This window comes from Acomys russatus, chromosome 14, assembly GCF_903995435.1.
Source record: "Acomys russatus chromosome 14, mAcoRus1.1, whole genome shotgun sequence".
In the NCBI taxonomy this organism is placed as follows: Eukaryota; Metazoa; Chordata; class Mammalia; order Rodentia; family Muridae; genus Acomys; species Acomys russatus.
The window spans coordinates 15,961,222-15,977,739 of record NC_067150.1 but is presented as its reverse complement, the minus strand read 5'-3'; the positions used below and the strand labels follow the sequence as shown (position 1 = coordinate 15,977,739).

At 45.1% G+C, this 16,518-nt stretch overlaps 1 protein-coding gene across 5 annotated transcripts in view; it reads right to left on the bottom strand.

The window, feature by feature from the left end:
* The window catches only part of Smarca4 (SWI/SNF related, matrix associated, actin dependent regulator of chromatin, subfamily a, member 4), a 97,780-nt gene extending 90,577 nt beyond the window's left edge, over positions 1-7,203 (bottom strand). For 3 of the 5 annotated variants that reach the window (XM_051156037.1, XM_051156035.1, XM_051156036.1), the window contains exon 1: positions 7,021-7,203. The gene's annotated coding sequence lies outside the window, so the exon portion shown is untranslated. The remainder of the gene's footprint in view (positions 1-7,020) is intronic. The other 2 variants (XM_051156039.1, XM_051156038.1) reach the window with 1 other exon arrangement.
* Between the last annotated feature and the right edge of the window lie 9,315 nt (positions 7,204-16,518).

The window sequence follows — 16,518 nt, the reverse complement described above, 5'->3', positions numbered from 1 at the left end:
ATCGTTTCCTACAATGGGAAGGTAAGCATTAAGGCCCTCCTCTCCCTTTTGCATGTGCACACACAAAATAAACTGGCAAAATTTAATATACTCTAGAGAAACTGACAACCAATAAACAAGATGAAATAAAAACAAAATTCTTGCTGGAACTAAAAATGGACTGTAAGGCGTTTGTTTAGTTTGTTTTTGAAACAGGGTTTCTGTGTGTAGTCCTGGCTGTCCTAGAACTCACTCTGTAGATCAAGCTGGCCTCAAACTCACAGACATCGCCTGCCTCTGGCTCCACAGGGCTGGGATTAGAGGTGTGTGCCACCCCTGCCTGGATGGACTGTTACTGTTTTAAAAGTGTTCAACATGAGGGCTAGGAAGATGGTTCAGGGGTTAAGAACCCTTATGGAGCCAGGCGTGGTGGCCCACGCCTTTAATCCCAGCACTCGAGAGACAGAGGCAGGCGGATCGCTGTGAGTTCGAGGCCAGCCTGGTCTACAAAGTGAGTCCAGGACGGTCAAGGCTACACAGAGAAACCCTGTCTTGAAAAATCAAAAAAAAAAAAGAACCCTTGTGGAGGTTCTGAGTTCAGTTCCCAGTACACATATGTGGCGGCCCACAACTTCCAGACACTCTAGATCCTAGGGACATGATGCTTTCTTCTGCCCTCTAAGTGCTCGCTCTCACTCTTACTAAAACCTTTTATAAATAATAATGCATGGGGGCTGGAGAGATGGCTCAGTTGTTAAGAATATTGACTGCTCTTTCAGAAGACACAGGTTCAATTCCCAGCATCCATGAGGCAGTTTACAACTGTCTGTAAGTCCGGTTCCAAGCACCTGACACCCTCATGCAGACATACATGCAATGCAGGCAAAACACCAATGTATGTAAAAATAATTTTTAAAAAATTAAAAATAAATAATATCTATCCATCAGACTGATAGGGTAGATTGTATAAATGATACTAGCCACAGATAAGTTTGTTTTGTTTTTTGGGTTTTTTGTTGTTGTTGTTGTTTGTTTGTGTTGTTTTATTTGACAGAGTTTCTCTGTGTAGCCTTGGCCATCCTGTACTCACTTTGTAGATCAGGCTGGCCTCGAACTCACAGCGATCCACCTGCCTCTGCCTCCCGAGTGCTGAGATTAATGGCGTGCGCCACCATGCCCGACTGATAAGTTTGAAGTTTGTTTTGTTTTGCCTTGTTCCACTGTTTCTTTGTGGTACTGAAGCTGGAAAGGGAGCCAGAGTCATCAGGCTAAGAAGTTACTCTGTCACTGCACTATGTCCCCAGCCCGTACCTACTGTTTAGTCTCTGTAATAATTCTACAGTTGGGCATCACTACTGCTCCCTTTGCAAGTAAGAAGCTGGGTGTTCGCTGAAAAGCAGAGTCCTGCCTACTCCCCACTAAGCCTAGTCCCTGCAGAGCCTGTTGTGGACACTCAATGCAGAGCTGTTCACTAGAGTTCTTTTTTCCCCCTTGTTTTTTTTTTTTTTAAAGATTTATTTATTATATATAGAATGTTCTATCTGCATGTACACCTGCAGGCCAGGAGAGGGCATCAGATCACAACATAGATGGTTGTGAGCCACCATGTGGTTGCTGGGAATTGAACTCATGAACTCTGGAAGAGCAGTCAATGCTCTTAGCCTCTGAGCCATCTCTCCAGGCCCCTTCCCCCTTGTTGTTTAAGACAGAGTTTTTGTTATGTAGCTCCTGCTGACTGGCACTCATTATGTAGCTCAGGCTAACCCCAAGCTCTCAACAATCCTGTCTCTGAAGCGCAGGATTATAGGCATAAGCAACCACTGCCAGCTTGGTGAATGAGGAAGGAGTTACTGGGTTACTTCCTGTGCTACTGCAATGGGTATTATTCATGATAGGCTGTGTGTGTGTGTGTGTGTGTGTTGGGGAGATTGCTGCTTTTGTTTGGTTTGAGATAGTCTCTCTGTGTAGTCCTGGAACTCAACTAGGCTAGTCTCAAATTCAGAGATCCACCTGTGTCTGCCTTCCTGGTGCTGGAATTAAAGGTGTGCAACACTACACCCAGTTCATTATAGGTTGTTAAGGACATACTCTATGCTATGCTAAACCCAATGACTGGGACCAAAAATGGCTGACACACCCCTGTATTCCAGGTAATGCCATCCTCACTTCTCTGTCAAAACCAAAAACTAACCCAGGCACTGTCATCAGACCCCTGGGTGCCTTCACTGGAAGATGACCTCAACACACACACACACACACACACACACCACATGCATACACAATACCTACCCCCTCTGCCTTCCCACATCCAACAAAAGCTAAAGCATGAACTGATCTAGGGCTCCTCTCAATGAGCGGCTGCAAACAGCATTGTTAGTATGCAAATAGTCTGCAGATGGCTGGGTGCTGCTCAAAGACAAGAACAGCCACTGACCACCTCCACCGCAGCTCCAAGATGGCACGATCCCACCGTGCATTCAAAACCTGAAAAACAACACTTCCTGCAGCACTAGGCTACACACCAAGCAACCTTAGGACATGGTGATGAACACTTACTTTCCTAATATGTTCATTGACCTTTTTTCCTTGTCTTCCTTTTCTGAAACTGGGTCTCACCATGTATCCTTGGCTGGCCTGGAATGCCTTATAGAACAGGCTAGCTTTGAACTCAGAAATCAACCTGCCTCTCTGCCTATCAAGTGTTTTGATCAAGTGTTAGTATTAAAGGTGCGTACCACCACTCCTGGCTCCATCTTGCATTGATTTTTAAAGAGAATATGCAAGGTATAACCAATATAGCAAACACAGTTTCTGGGATACTGGATGAGTCTAAAGGTTTTAGTTAGTTAAGGTTAATGATACAGTTTAGTGATAGGCAATGTGGGAATGAGGGAAGCTCTAGGTCCATCCTCAGAACTACACAGAGACTAGAGCTAACTGGGCATGACAGTGCATGTGTGCCTTTAATCCTAGCACTTGGGAGGCAGAGGCACCCTGGTCTATGAAGCAAGCTCCAGGACAGTCAGGGCTGTTATACAGAGAAATCCTGTCCCGAAAAAAATTAAACAGGTGTTACAGGCCTGTTATCTTAACCCCCATAGGCATAAAGATGTGGGCCAGGCATAGTGGCAGTGTGGAGAGGCAGAAGCAGGCAGATCTCTGTGACTTCCAGGCCAGCCAGGGCTATACAGTGAGACCCTGACTCAAAAAAGGAGGTAGGAGGACTAGAAAGATGGATAGCCTTGATCCCAAGTTTGGTTCCTAGCATCCACATGGCTTTTGTTGTTGTTGTTGTTTGATTCTCCAGACAAAGGTGTCTTGGGGTAGCCCTGGCTGTCCTGGAACTCAGTGACACACCTGCCTCTGCCACCTGCACCAAGCCCTACCAGCCATACAGCATCTCACAACCTTCTGTAAACCAGACGCAGGAGCGCACGCCTGTAATCCCCGAACTCGGGAGGCAGAAGCAAATGGTGGATCGCTGTGAGTTCAAGGACAGCCTGGTCCACAAAGCAAGTCCAGGGCAGCCAAAGCTAGACAGAGAAACCCTGTCTCTGGAAAAACAAAAACAAACAAACAAAAAAGGCCTAGGCCAGTAGACGGCTTAGCTTAGCAAGAAAAGGCACTTGCTGCCAAGTCTGACGACCTGAATTTAACTCACAGGATGCACATGACAGAAGGAAAAGACTTAGTCCTGCAAGAAGAATTCTGAGTACACATCACACTAAATAAACTCACGAAAAAATTTTTTTATTTTAAAGAATTCATTGGCGAGTCCTGGTGACACACACCTTTAATACCAGCACTTGAAAGGCATAAGCAGGGAGCTTTTCATGAGTTCCAGGCCAGCCAAAGCAACATAAGGAACTATCTCAAAAACAAACAAAAAACGGGCGTGGTGGCACATGCCTTTAATCCCAGCACTCAGAGGCAGAGGGATTGCTCTGAGTTCGAGGCCAACCTGGTCTACAAAGTGAGTCCAGGACAGCCAAGGCTACACAGAGAGAGCCTATCTCAAAAAACCAAACAACAACAAAACAAAGTTCATGACTCAAAAGTGGTCTTTGTGGCATAAAATCCACATAATGTGGAAGGAGTGAACCATCTCCACAGAACTGTCCCCTGACCTCTACGAGCACTGTGGCACACTCTTATCCCCCTCTACACACACGGCTTACACATGTAGTAACTATTTTTTAAGTCTGAGGCAAGTCTGAGCAACAAATCAAGACCCTACCGCAATTTAAAGTAAATGAGAATGGAAGTGTAGACTGTTGTCTTAGTCACACAAGCAGGAGGCAGTGAGACTGGGCCTGGCGCCACCCCCACTGAACACCTCTAACAAGGCCACACATCTTAGCCCTCCCGCCATCTTTCAAACATGTGTGCCTATGGGGGTATTCTCATTGAAACCACCACACCTGTCATGTGTGAACTCTGTGTTGTCTCCAGCACCACAAAACCAGAATATTAACTTTAACAATCAGTGTCCATGCCAGGGGGTAGTCACTTATACCTTTAATCCTAGCACTCGGGATGCAGAGGCAGGTAGATGGAAGCCAGCCTGGGCTACACAGAGAAACCATGTCTCGAAAAACAAAAAAGTAACAACAAAACAAATAATGTCCACTACAGTTTAGTTCGTAGATTCCCATGTTATTTGGTTCAACGCTGTTTCTCAGGTGAGTGCCGGGACTCTAGGGCTGCCTGTGAACTACAGAGCTCTGAAGAATTAGGACCCTTGGCAGCGAGAAGGCTCAGCAGGTAAAAGCGTTTGCTGTCATATGATGACCTAGACTTTAATCCCTAGGACACACATGGTAGGAGAAAATACACTGCTCAGAGTAGCCCACTGACCTCCACACACACCACACATTAAACAATACCATTTTCAAGTTCAAAAAGGAACTAACACCTTTCACCACCTCCCCCAAACAAACGATCAGACTAGGACCTCAGACTCCATCACTTCTGAAGCAGTGACATTTGGGGCAGGGGGAGCTACAGCCTGGAAAGTTCAAAGCTAACCAACAGCAACCAGTGTTCACTGTTTTCATCATCCCTCCCACGGACCCTCCTCTTGTGCCTCTAGCCTGCCTCCAACTGCAAAGCCGCCATCAGACAGGACAGCAGTTGTGATGGCACTGCTCCACTTCCAGCATATGGAGGTTGGGGAAACTCACTCTTCCCTAATTTTGAAGGAAGGTTCCTCCCCCAGGGCTGACTCCCAGACTTAAGCCCACCACTGCTCACTTTACAACCATTCTGTCCCTCCACAAGGATAGGTTGTAAGGGTTAAATAGCAGACCAAAGAGTGTGTATACACACACACACACACACACACACACACACACACACACACACACCTCACATTGTCTATGGAGCACAAAGCCCTGGGTTCCAGGCTGGACAACACCCAAAACGAACTAACAAAAACAAAACCCAGAACAAACAAACAAAACCCCACATTCAAGCCGGGCGTGGTGGCGTACGCCTTTAATCCCAGCACTCGGGAGGCAGAGGCAGGCGGAGCGCTGTGAGTTCGAGGCCAGCCTGGTCTACAAAGTGAGTCCAGGACAGCCAAGGCTACACAGAGAAACCCTGTCTCAACAAACCAAAAAAAAAAAAAAAAAAAAAAAAAGCCCCACATTCATAAAAATACAAAATAAAAATAATGCTTACTGGGTAAGTGGCTGAGTGGCAGAACACTTGCCTTTCAAGCACAGGGTCAATTTTAATCAATGCCACAAAAATTAAACACACTTAGCCAGGTGTGGTGCACCCCTTTAATCCCAGCACTTGGGAGAGGCAGGTAGGTAGATCTCTTGAGTTTTGAGGCCAGACTGTCTACAAAGCAAGTCCAGGACAGCCAAGGCTACACAGAGAAACCCTTTCTCGAGGGGGAAAAAATTAGGAATTCAAGGCCAGCCTGGGCTACGAAAGGACTTGAAGTTCAGCTTTGGTTATAAGAGGTCCTGTCTCCAAACTCAGAATAATGATGATGATGATGATGGAGGAATTATTTGCCCAGTTTTTCCCAATCCTATCTGTGAAATTAAGTCCCTTGTACAAAGGAGAAAAAACAAGGGGTTCCGATAGATAAGGCGACTTTGCCTAAGGCCACACAGCTAGCTGACAGCCGGCCCTGGGCATACAACTCAAAAACCAGTCTGTCAACTCAAACCAAAAACTTGTTTCCATTCCTGAGAAGCAGCTAGTAGTCAATGGAGGTGAAGGGGATCAAGTCGATGCCTTCGATGTTTTAAAATAAAAAGCCCGATCTGGAAAGGGACTCAAAAGAAAAACAATGCCGCCGTGGACAACCCTTCCCAACCACCTCTGACTTTTTAGGCAAACATATCAAAGTCACCTCCTGCATAGAACGGAAGACATTCTTTATTTTTCTTCAAAATCTGCAATAATAAAATCTCTCTCTCTCTCTCTCTCTCTCTCTCTCTCTCTCTCTCTCTCTCTCTCTCTCTCTCTCTCTCTCTCTCACACACACACACACACACACACACACACACACACACACACACACAGGTCTAGGGACCGACGAGGGTTCATAACTGGGTCCCAGCTACACTGGACATCAATGTCCGAGGTAAAATGCAGCTCCCCCGACGCGCGACCACACAGCATTGAGGGTCGCACCCGTTACAAATCAGCCCAGAAAAGCCCACGACACCGAGCCATTGTTGAAAGTTGGGGTACAGAAATTAAAGTGGGGAATCTGGATCTCTGGAAGGCTAGAGGGAGGGAGCTTTGTCCCAAGATCCTACGAGAACGCGCGCGCGGCCTCCACGCGGCCCAGGGCCACCCGCCTCGCGGGCCGCGGAGCTGGGAAGCGGCCGCGGTCTCGCTGCACCGCGGCCCGGAGCCGCGCGCGAGGCTTCTTGACCCTCAGGCGCCGCCGTACCCCGACCCCGCTCTGGTCGCCCAGCTGCCCCCTCCCCCCCTCCCGGCACCTCGGCTTCATTCAAACCGTCTTCCCCCCAAGCCTCGGGCGCCTCATTCCGCCCGGGAGGCTCGGTTCCTTACCCGGAGGGACCGGCGCCGTAGCCTTCCTGGCGCCGCCCCCAACCCTCCACGAGGGGTCAGGGACAGAGTAGGCGTCTCGCTTCTCCTCACGAAACAAAGAAGCCGTCGCCGCCGCTGCCAAGCGAGTGGGAAAGCCTCGTGCGCGTGCCCGCCCGGCTTCGGCAGGCCGCCCCCCCCAGCACACACGCAGCCCGCGCGCCCGCGCTGCGCGCCCCCGCCTCCCTTTCTGCCCAATCCGCCTCCCCTGCTTCCGCCGCCCGCCGGGCCTCGTGCGCGCGCCTGCCCACCCTTCCGCTCCCCATGCGCATGCGCCGGGCGCACGCGCACCGGCCCTTTGAGGGACCGAGAAGGTGGGCGGGCCCAAAGGCCGCACCGGCTCCGGGTGTACCGCCCGCGTGGGGGTCTGCGCAAGCGCACACCTGTGGCCGAGGCACGGAACTGGGCCTCAAACTGAGGAGCATGCGCAGAGGGAATGTCACTGCGGCGACGCTTAAAGGTTGGGGGAGGGAGCTGTGTGGTCCTGATGGGAGATAGTAGTGATGAAAGCTAAGCCCTCAGGCTCGGAAATGAGCCCCTAGGGCGGAAAGTGAAAACGAGAGACCATAAGACTGTCCAAGAACGGGTCAGAGCCCATGCGAAGCCAAGGACAAGCCTGGGAAACGCTTTGATCCTGGCGCTGGCGAGGCCCTGCCTGGTCACCACATTTCCTGCAGAACCTGCTAAGGCCCATTAATTAGCCTTCCAAATATTTCTTGAGCTGCTATCAGCTCCTAGCCGCCCTCTGGTTCACAATCCATGTTCGCAGGATGAATATGTGAAATGTGCAACAGCCAGCCAGGGTCACAGTTTTTCTTAGAGTTGCAAGGGAAGCCATTAGCTATGGAGGAAGAGGGGAGATTTATTTATTATGTATACAGTACTCTGTCTGCATGTAAACCTGCAGAACAGAAGAGAGCATCAGATCAGATTATAGATGGCTGTGAGCCACCATGTAGTTGCTGGGAATTGAACTCAGGACCTTTAGAAGAGCAGTCAGTGCCCTTAACCTTTGAGCCATCTCTCCAGCCCAAGGATCCAAATTCTGTTCCCAGCACCTCAGGGGGTTTACTCATGCAGCCAGAATTAGCCTTTAACTCAAGATCCTCCACCCCCTTCTCCTCAGTACTAGGTGTTAAATATGCGCCACACAGCACACATGGTTTAAGATTTATTGAAGAACCATGGGGAGAAAAGGAAAGGGGGGGCACCCCAGGGGACAGAGAGAAAGACAGAGGGAGAGAGAGCAATAGAGACAAAGTAAGAGAACAACGGATGTCAGTTTGTACTTTTTTATCTTGGGCCCCTGGGGTGGGGGGCAGCAGGTCAGAAGTCAAGTCGCTATGCCACCTGGAGCCAGGCTTCTGAAGCTAACACTAGGATTACAGACAACATCATGTGCAGCTCACATACTAGAATTTCGTTTTGTTTGTTATTTCCTTGTTTTGTGAGGTTTGTTTTGTTTTCAAGACAGAGTCTCTCTGTGTTGCCTTGGATGGCCTTGTGATGTAGACCAGGCTGTCCTCAAGCTCATAGAGATCCACCCACCTTTGTTTCCAGAGTGCTGGGATTAAAGGTGTGCACCACTACTGCCTGGCTAGGTTTCTTTTTAAGTGTCATCTGTGGGCTGGGAGTATAGTTCCTGCTTGTAGTGCATGCCCAGGATGTGTGGTCCCTGGTGCTGTCACCAACACTGAGCTGACTAGGTTTGGTGTTACATGCCTGTTGTCTCAGGGATAGAGATGCAAAGGCGTGGAGATCACTAGTGCAAAGTCATCCTCAGATACAGAGCGAATGTGAGGCCAGCCTGGGCTACGTGAGATTGCTTCAAAAGGTAAGACAGGAAAAAGAAGTTGGGTCTTTTCCATTCCCAGATAGATACCCACCAGGAAGACCACAGGCAAGAGTCCAAATACACGCTAAAGCTGGACTGGGTGTAAGCCAGACATCACTGTTGGCAGACAAATATCCTAGGCCCCACATCAGGCCTTGCATTCTCCACCTGTAAAACGAAGCAGAAATTTTTACTAGGAATCCTCAGGAGCAGACACACTGGAAGCTTTCTAACTAAACCTTATTGTTGAGAAAGTGGACAAGAGGTGTCTGGACCTCTGTATTGTCCTGGTAAGATTTTATTGTCAACTTTACACAACCTAGAGTCACCACGGAAAGCTGGGCATGGTGGCACACACCTTTAATTCCAGCACAGAGGCAGAGGCAGGTGGATCTCTGTGAGTTCAAGGCCATCCTGGTCTACAAAGCAAATCTAGGATAGCCAAGACTACACAGAGAAACCCTGTCTCCAAAAACCAAAATAATAATAATCATCATCATCACATCACCATGGAAAAGGGAATCTCAGTTGAAGAAGTACACACATTAGACTGGACTGTGACCATGGCCATGTGTGAGTGATTGCCTTGACTAATGACTGGTATGGGAGAGCCAACCCACTATGGGCAGCACAATCCCTATACAGATGGGCCTCGGCTGTGTAAGAAAGCTACCGGAACTGGGCAGTAGTGACAGGCAGTGCTGGCACATGCCTTTAATCCCAGCACTCAGGAGGCAGAGGCAGGTGGATCGCTGTGAGTTTGAGGCCAGCCTGGTCTACAAAGTGAGTCCAGGACAGCCAGGACTACACAGAGAAAACCTGTCTTAAAATCCAAAAAAAAAAGGGGGGGGCTGGAGAGATGGTCCAGTGGTTAAGAACACAGCCTGCTCTTCCAAAGGTCCTGAGTTCAATTCCAAGAAACCACATGGTTGAACACAACCATCTGTAATATGATATGATATCCTCTTCCAGCCTACAGGTGTACATGCAGGCAGAGCACTGTACACATAATAAGTAAATAAATAAATCTTTATTTATTTATTTTTTTTTTTTTTTGGTTTTTTCGAGACAGGGTTTCTCTGTGTAGCCTTGGCCATCCTGGACTCACTTTGTAGACCAGGCTGGCCTCGAACTCACAGCGATCCGCCTGCCTCTGCCTCCCGAGTGCTGGGATTAAAGGCGTGCGCCACCACGCCCGGCTATAAATAAATCTTTAAAAAAGAAAGAAAGAAACTCTGAAAGTTGCTTTGGTCTATCATACACAAAAGTAATTAAAAACACTGTTTCCCAATTGCTATTTACAGGTCAAATGATGTGACAATTGGGTTCATCACAAAAAGAGGGGGAGAGCATTTGCTGACCTTGAAGAATATGGTAACTACGCAGGGAGACAGAAAACAAAGTAGAGCACTGAGGGACAGGGAGGCAGCAGGAAGGTTTCTCATTTGTGAAACTGGCTGATTTATTTAGCTGCGTTTGTCAGGTTATTAAAACTTATAACATTAGCTCAAAGTTTACAGAATTGAAAAAAATTCATTTGAGATACCTATTGGTTTTTGCATCTTGAGAGTAAAGAGAATGTACATGTGATCTGTGGTTATCTATTGAGGGAATATGTCTTAAGTCACCTCGCACCACCACCTCCCAAAACTGGGCATTTGGACTTGAATGTGGATGATGTCCTTGTACTTAAAATGCATTAAATGCCATATTAAGTAAAAAACAAACAACAAAAAAAAAACCCAGTTTCCTTTTTCATTCAAAATTTTAAAATGTCTTATTTTATGTGTGAATGCTCTATCTGCGTATGCACATGTATGACAGAAGAGGGGTCAGATTCCAGTATAGATGGCTGTGAGCCACCATGTGGTTGCTGGGAATTGAACTCAGGACCTCTGGAAGAGTAACCAGTGCTCTTATGTGCTGCGGCATCTCTGCAGCCCTTCATTCAATTAAAAAAAAATTATTTTTAATTTTATTACCTATACAGTATTCTGCCTGCATGTATGCCTGTGTGCCAGAAGAGGGCACCAGATCACAAGATAGATTGTTGTGAGCTACCATGTGGGAATTGAACTCAGGACCTCTGTGTTCTTTTGTTTGTTTTTTAGTTTTTTGAGATAGGGTTTCTCTGTGCCACCTTGGCTGTCCTAGACTCACTTTGTAGACCAGGCTGGCCTCGAACTCACAGCAATCCACCTGCCGCTGCTTCCTGAGTGCTGGGAATAAAGGCGTGCACCACCATGCCCAGCTGCAATTTTTAAAATATACTTTATTACATTTATGTGCGTGCGTGGGTGTGTGAATGAGAGGGCCATGGCGCTCATGTGTACCTGCAGAGGTCAGAGGAAAACTTGCAGAAACCAGTTTTCTGTTTCTCACTCTGTCCAGGCTGACCTTGTGAGTACTGGAATTGCAGTGCCCTCCACCACCGGATGGAAGCTTTTATGCGTTCCCACCCTCGTGGTGAGCACACACCCCGGAGTAAGGCACGATGGAACCTGCTGGCAATACCACCCACTCTTCTTCTCTCCTTGTCCACTTCTGCCTCTCCTTGTACATTCTTCTTCCTTTCTTTTGATAGCCTCATTCTGGTTTTAGGGGGGATGCATGCTTGGTGGGGTACACAAGAAGATATCAGGGGATAATTTAAGGGAGTCTATACTTTTCCTTCCACTGTGTTCCACCATCTAGGAATCCAAATCAGGTCATAAGGTTTGGTGGCAAGCGCTTCTTGCCCCATACCCATTTTTGTTTGTTTGTTTGTTTGAGATGGAGCCCTGTATAGCCCAGAGCAGCATTGAACAACTAGCCAAAAATGATCATGAATTTCTGAGCCTCTTAACTGCTGAGATTCTAGGTGCACAGCACCACTCCTAGTTTATTCAGTGCTGGGGAGTCACTAAGCCCCGGCCTCTGGCACCAGGGTAAAGCCTAATGGGCCGGGCCTGTGAGACTGAGTTAAACAGGTTATGCAACCTTGGGCTAGTAAAACCAGAAACCACACTCACCAGAGCCTCTGACAGGGCTGGAGAGATGGGTTAGTGGTTAAGAGCACTGGCTACTTGTCTTCCAGGGGTGCTGAGTTCAATTACCAGCACCCACACTTGTTGGAGTAATATTTTTGTGCACTGTGTATTCAAATGCTGATTTCTGTGCCAACACAAGTCTGGAAGATATTTTGAAACAGAGATCATTTGTAAACCAGTCTAGACTCTCAGCAAAACTGACTAAGGAGCTATGCTCAAGGCCCAACAAAAAACATGAATCATTTGTTTCCTGTTCACTAAAAGGGATTATTCTAAAAGACAACAAGAAAACTTAAGGTCTGATAAAACAAAATAGGGCTACTGAAGGCTTAGAAACCCATTTAATGGAGATAATAATGCCCCAAGAAATAAAATAAAAGGTACTGAAGATACTAAAAACAAATATTTTGGCAAACTACTATTAATGATAAGAGACCAAAGTTAAAATTACAATTAAATGGCATTGTGATTGAGGGATTACTAGATACCAGCGTAGATGTCAGTATAATTTCCCAAGAATCCTGGCATCCAATTTGGCCACTTCAAAAGGTACCTACACAGATCCTAGGAATTGGAACATTATCTCAAATAAGACAAAGTGTCATATGGCTTAAATGTACAGGGCTAGAAGATCAAACAGGAAAATTAAGGCTATACGTGGCTGATATAGCCATAAATTTATGGGGAAGAGATCTGTTACAACAATGGAAAACTCAGGTTAACATCTCTCCAGTTTCAGAAACAAGACAGAAAACAGGTGATGCTCTTGATAAAAATCTTAAAACTAAGCCGGGCGTGGTGGTGCACGCCTTTAATCCCAGCACTCGGGAGGCAGAGGCAGGCAAATCTCTGTAAATTCAAGGCCAGCCTGGTCTATATAATGAGTTCAGGACAGCCAAGGCTACACAGAGAAACTCTGTCTCAAAAAAACAAAACAAAAAAAATTAAAACTATAAAAAAGGATTATCAAATACAGCTACAGTCTGTCCAGGCTGTCCATAAAGAAGATACAACAAGGGATGACTTTTCTGAAGTATATTGGGAAACCACTGTTGAAAAAACATCTACAGCCTTGCCACTAAAGTGGTTGACTGACCAACCTGTGTGGATTGAACAACGGTCTATGGTCTATGACTAAAGACAAATTATAGGCACTAGAAAAGTTAGTCTGGGCCAGCAGTAATGGTACATGCCTTTAATCCCAGCACTTAGGAGGCAGAGGTAGGTGGATCTTTCTGAGTTTTGAGGCCAGCCTGGTCTACAAAGAGAGTCCAGGACAGCCAATGCTATACAGAGAGACCCTGTCTCAAACAACAACAAAAATAAGGGGCTGGAGAGATGGCTTAGAGGTTAAGAGCACTGACTGCTCTTCCAAAGGTAATGAGTTCAATTCCCAGCAACCACATGTTGGCTCACAACCATCTATAATGAGATTGTATACATAATAAATAAATAAATCTTTAAAAAAGAAAGAAAAAGAAAAGTTAGTCCAAGAACAACTAGAGGCTCAACATATAGAAGAGTCCAACAGCCCTTGGAATTCTCCTGTATTTGTCATCAAAAAGAAATCTGGAAAATGGAGAATGTTAACAGATCTCAAAGCAATTAATAAAATAATTCAGCCACTGGGAATTTTACAATCTGGAATCCCATTGCCTTCCTTGTTACCTCGGGAATGGCCTATTATTGCTTTCTCATGATTTTTTTTTTTTTACATAAACATGATAGAGAGGTTTGCCTTCTCAGTACCTACTTTTAACAGAAGCTGCCCAATAAAGAGAGATCATTGTAAAGTTTTACCACAAGGAATGTTAAACAGTCTTAGCTTGTTCAATATTTCGTACAACAGCCATTAGAGATAATTTGCAAGAAACTTCCTCAATCCATAATTGACCATTATATGGATGATATCTTATTGGCTGATTCAGATGCAAGTCTATTAGAACAGATTTTTGATGAAATAAATAAAACTTTGCCTTGTTGGGGATTATAGATTGCCCCCCCAAAAAATACAAAGAGGGAATTCTGTTGATTACCTAGGATGCAAAATAGGCCTACAGAAAATTAGACCACAGAAAGTACAAACCAGGAGGGATCAATTAAGAACTCTTAATGATTTTCAAAAATTGCTGGGAGATACTAACTGACTGCGGTCTACAATAGGTTTAACTACTCAAGAACTAAGTAATTTATTTCAAACCCTACAAATTGATAAGGACTTGAATAGCTTAAAAAAGCTAGCAGCTGAAACTGAAAAGGAATTGGTTCTGGTAGAAAAGAAATTACGAGATTCATATATTGACCACATTGATCCAAAGAAGGCATGGATTTTAGTTGTCTTGCCTTCTACTCACTCTCCCACAGGAATTCTTATGCAGAGGGAAGATTGTATCTTAGAATGGATATTTTTACCACACAAAGTAAAAAAAATTAAAAACCTATATAGAAAAGGATTTTAAATTGATTGTTAAAAGGAAAAAATGAGACTTCGCCAGTTAATTGGAATAGATCCAGCTGAGATGGTGGTACCTTTTACTAATGCTGAGATTGTCTCATTATGGGCCGACAATGAACATTGGCAGAGGGCTTGTAGTGATTTTTTTGGGGAGAAATTAACAACAGATACCCCAAAAGCAAGCGATTTTAATTCCTAAAAAGAACTAATTAGATTCTTCCTCGTATAGTAAAGAGGATTCCAATTTCTGGAGCTCCTACATTTTACACTGATGCCAATAAGTCAAAAAGAGCAGGTTATAAATCAGAAAATATAAGTAAGATAGTTGAGAGTCCTTATGATTCAATTTAAAAGTCAAAATTATATGCAATTCTGCTGGTATTATCAGAGTTTGAAGACTCTTAATATAGTTACTGGCTCTCAGTATGCTGCAAGAGTTGTGTTGAATATAGAAACAGCCGACCTAATTCAGGATGGTTCCGAATTAACTTCACTATTTATTCAATTACAACAAGTGATCAGAAATAGAAACCATCCATTGTTTATAACTCATATAAGATCTCACAAGGGTCTACCAGGACCTCTAGCACAGGCAATGATGAAACTGATCAACTATTGACAGGAAGTGTGTTAGAAGCATCAGAGTTTCATTAAAAAAAAAAAACAAAAAAAAAAAAACACCATGTTAACAGCAAAGGTTTAAAAAAGGAGTTTTCTATCACTTGGCAACAGGCCAAGGAAATTGTGAAAAAATGTCCTACTTGTTCTATATATAACCAAACTCCATTACCTGCAGTAAGTAACCCTAGGGGGAATCAAAGAAATGAAATTTGGCAAATGGATGTACTTCATTTTATAGAGTTTGGAGAGCTGAAGTATGTGCACCATACTATAGGCACATATTCAGGATTCCAGTGGGCAACGGCTTTCAGTTCTGAAAGGACTGATTCTATTATTACACATTTATTAGAAGTCATGGCAATTATGAGTATACCTAAACAAATTAAAACTGATTTTACTTAAAATTAAAAATGCTTCATCTTATGTCTCTAATAAAATAAAACATTTTAAAATGTATTATAAGATAAAACATGTTACAGGTATACCACATAATCCTACAGGACAAGCAGTCATTGAAAGATCCAATCGTACTTTAAAAGAAATACTCATCAAACAAAAAGGGTGTCCCATGAAAGTCTTTACTTATCAGGAAAGTGTGACAGAGGGGAGGACATCCTATTGGGACTTTAGGGGAGAGAAGCATGGGAGAATGGGGAAATAGAAGGATCGAGAGGGTCCTAGAAACCTATAAGAAGAACATCATGACGAGCAGACCTGGGCCCAGTGGTCCTGCTCAAACTATGACACCAGCTGAGGACAATACGTACAGTAAACATCTAACCTCTACCCAGATCTAGCCAATGGACAGGACATTCTCCACAGTTGAGCAGAGAGTGGGGACTGACTTTCACACAAACCCTGGTACCCCATATTTGACCACATCCCCTGGATGGGGAGGCCTGATGGCACTCAGAGGAAGGATAGCAGGTTACCAAGAAGAGACTTGGTACCCTATGAGCATATACAGGGGGAGGAAGTCCCCCTCAGTCACAGTCATAGGGGAGGGGAGTAAGGAGAAAATGGGAAGGAGGGAAGAATGGGAGGATACAAGGGATGGGATAACTATTGAGATGTAAAATGAATTAATTAATATAAATAAATAAAAAAAAACAAAAAAGGGTATCAAAGACCCCAAGAGACAGATTACATAATGCCTTATTGACTTTGAATTTCTTGAATTCTAATGAACAAAACATGATAGCTGCAGAGAGACATTGGATTTTAGAAAAATCCGCTAAATTAGATCAGCCTATTTCAAGGACATCCTGACCTCAGAATGGAGAACAGGAAATGTGTTATGACAGGGTAGGTTTTGCATATGTTCATACAGGAAAGGAAAAGTTGTGGGTTCCATCAAAAATGATAAAAATTATGCCGGGCGGTGGTGGCGCACCCCTTTAATCCCAGCACTCGGGAGGCAGAGGCAGGTGGGTCACTGTGAGTTCGAGGCCAGCCTGGTCTACAAAGTGAGTCCAGAACAGTCAAGGCTACACAAAGAAACCTTGTCTCAAAAAAAAAAAAAA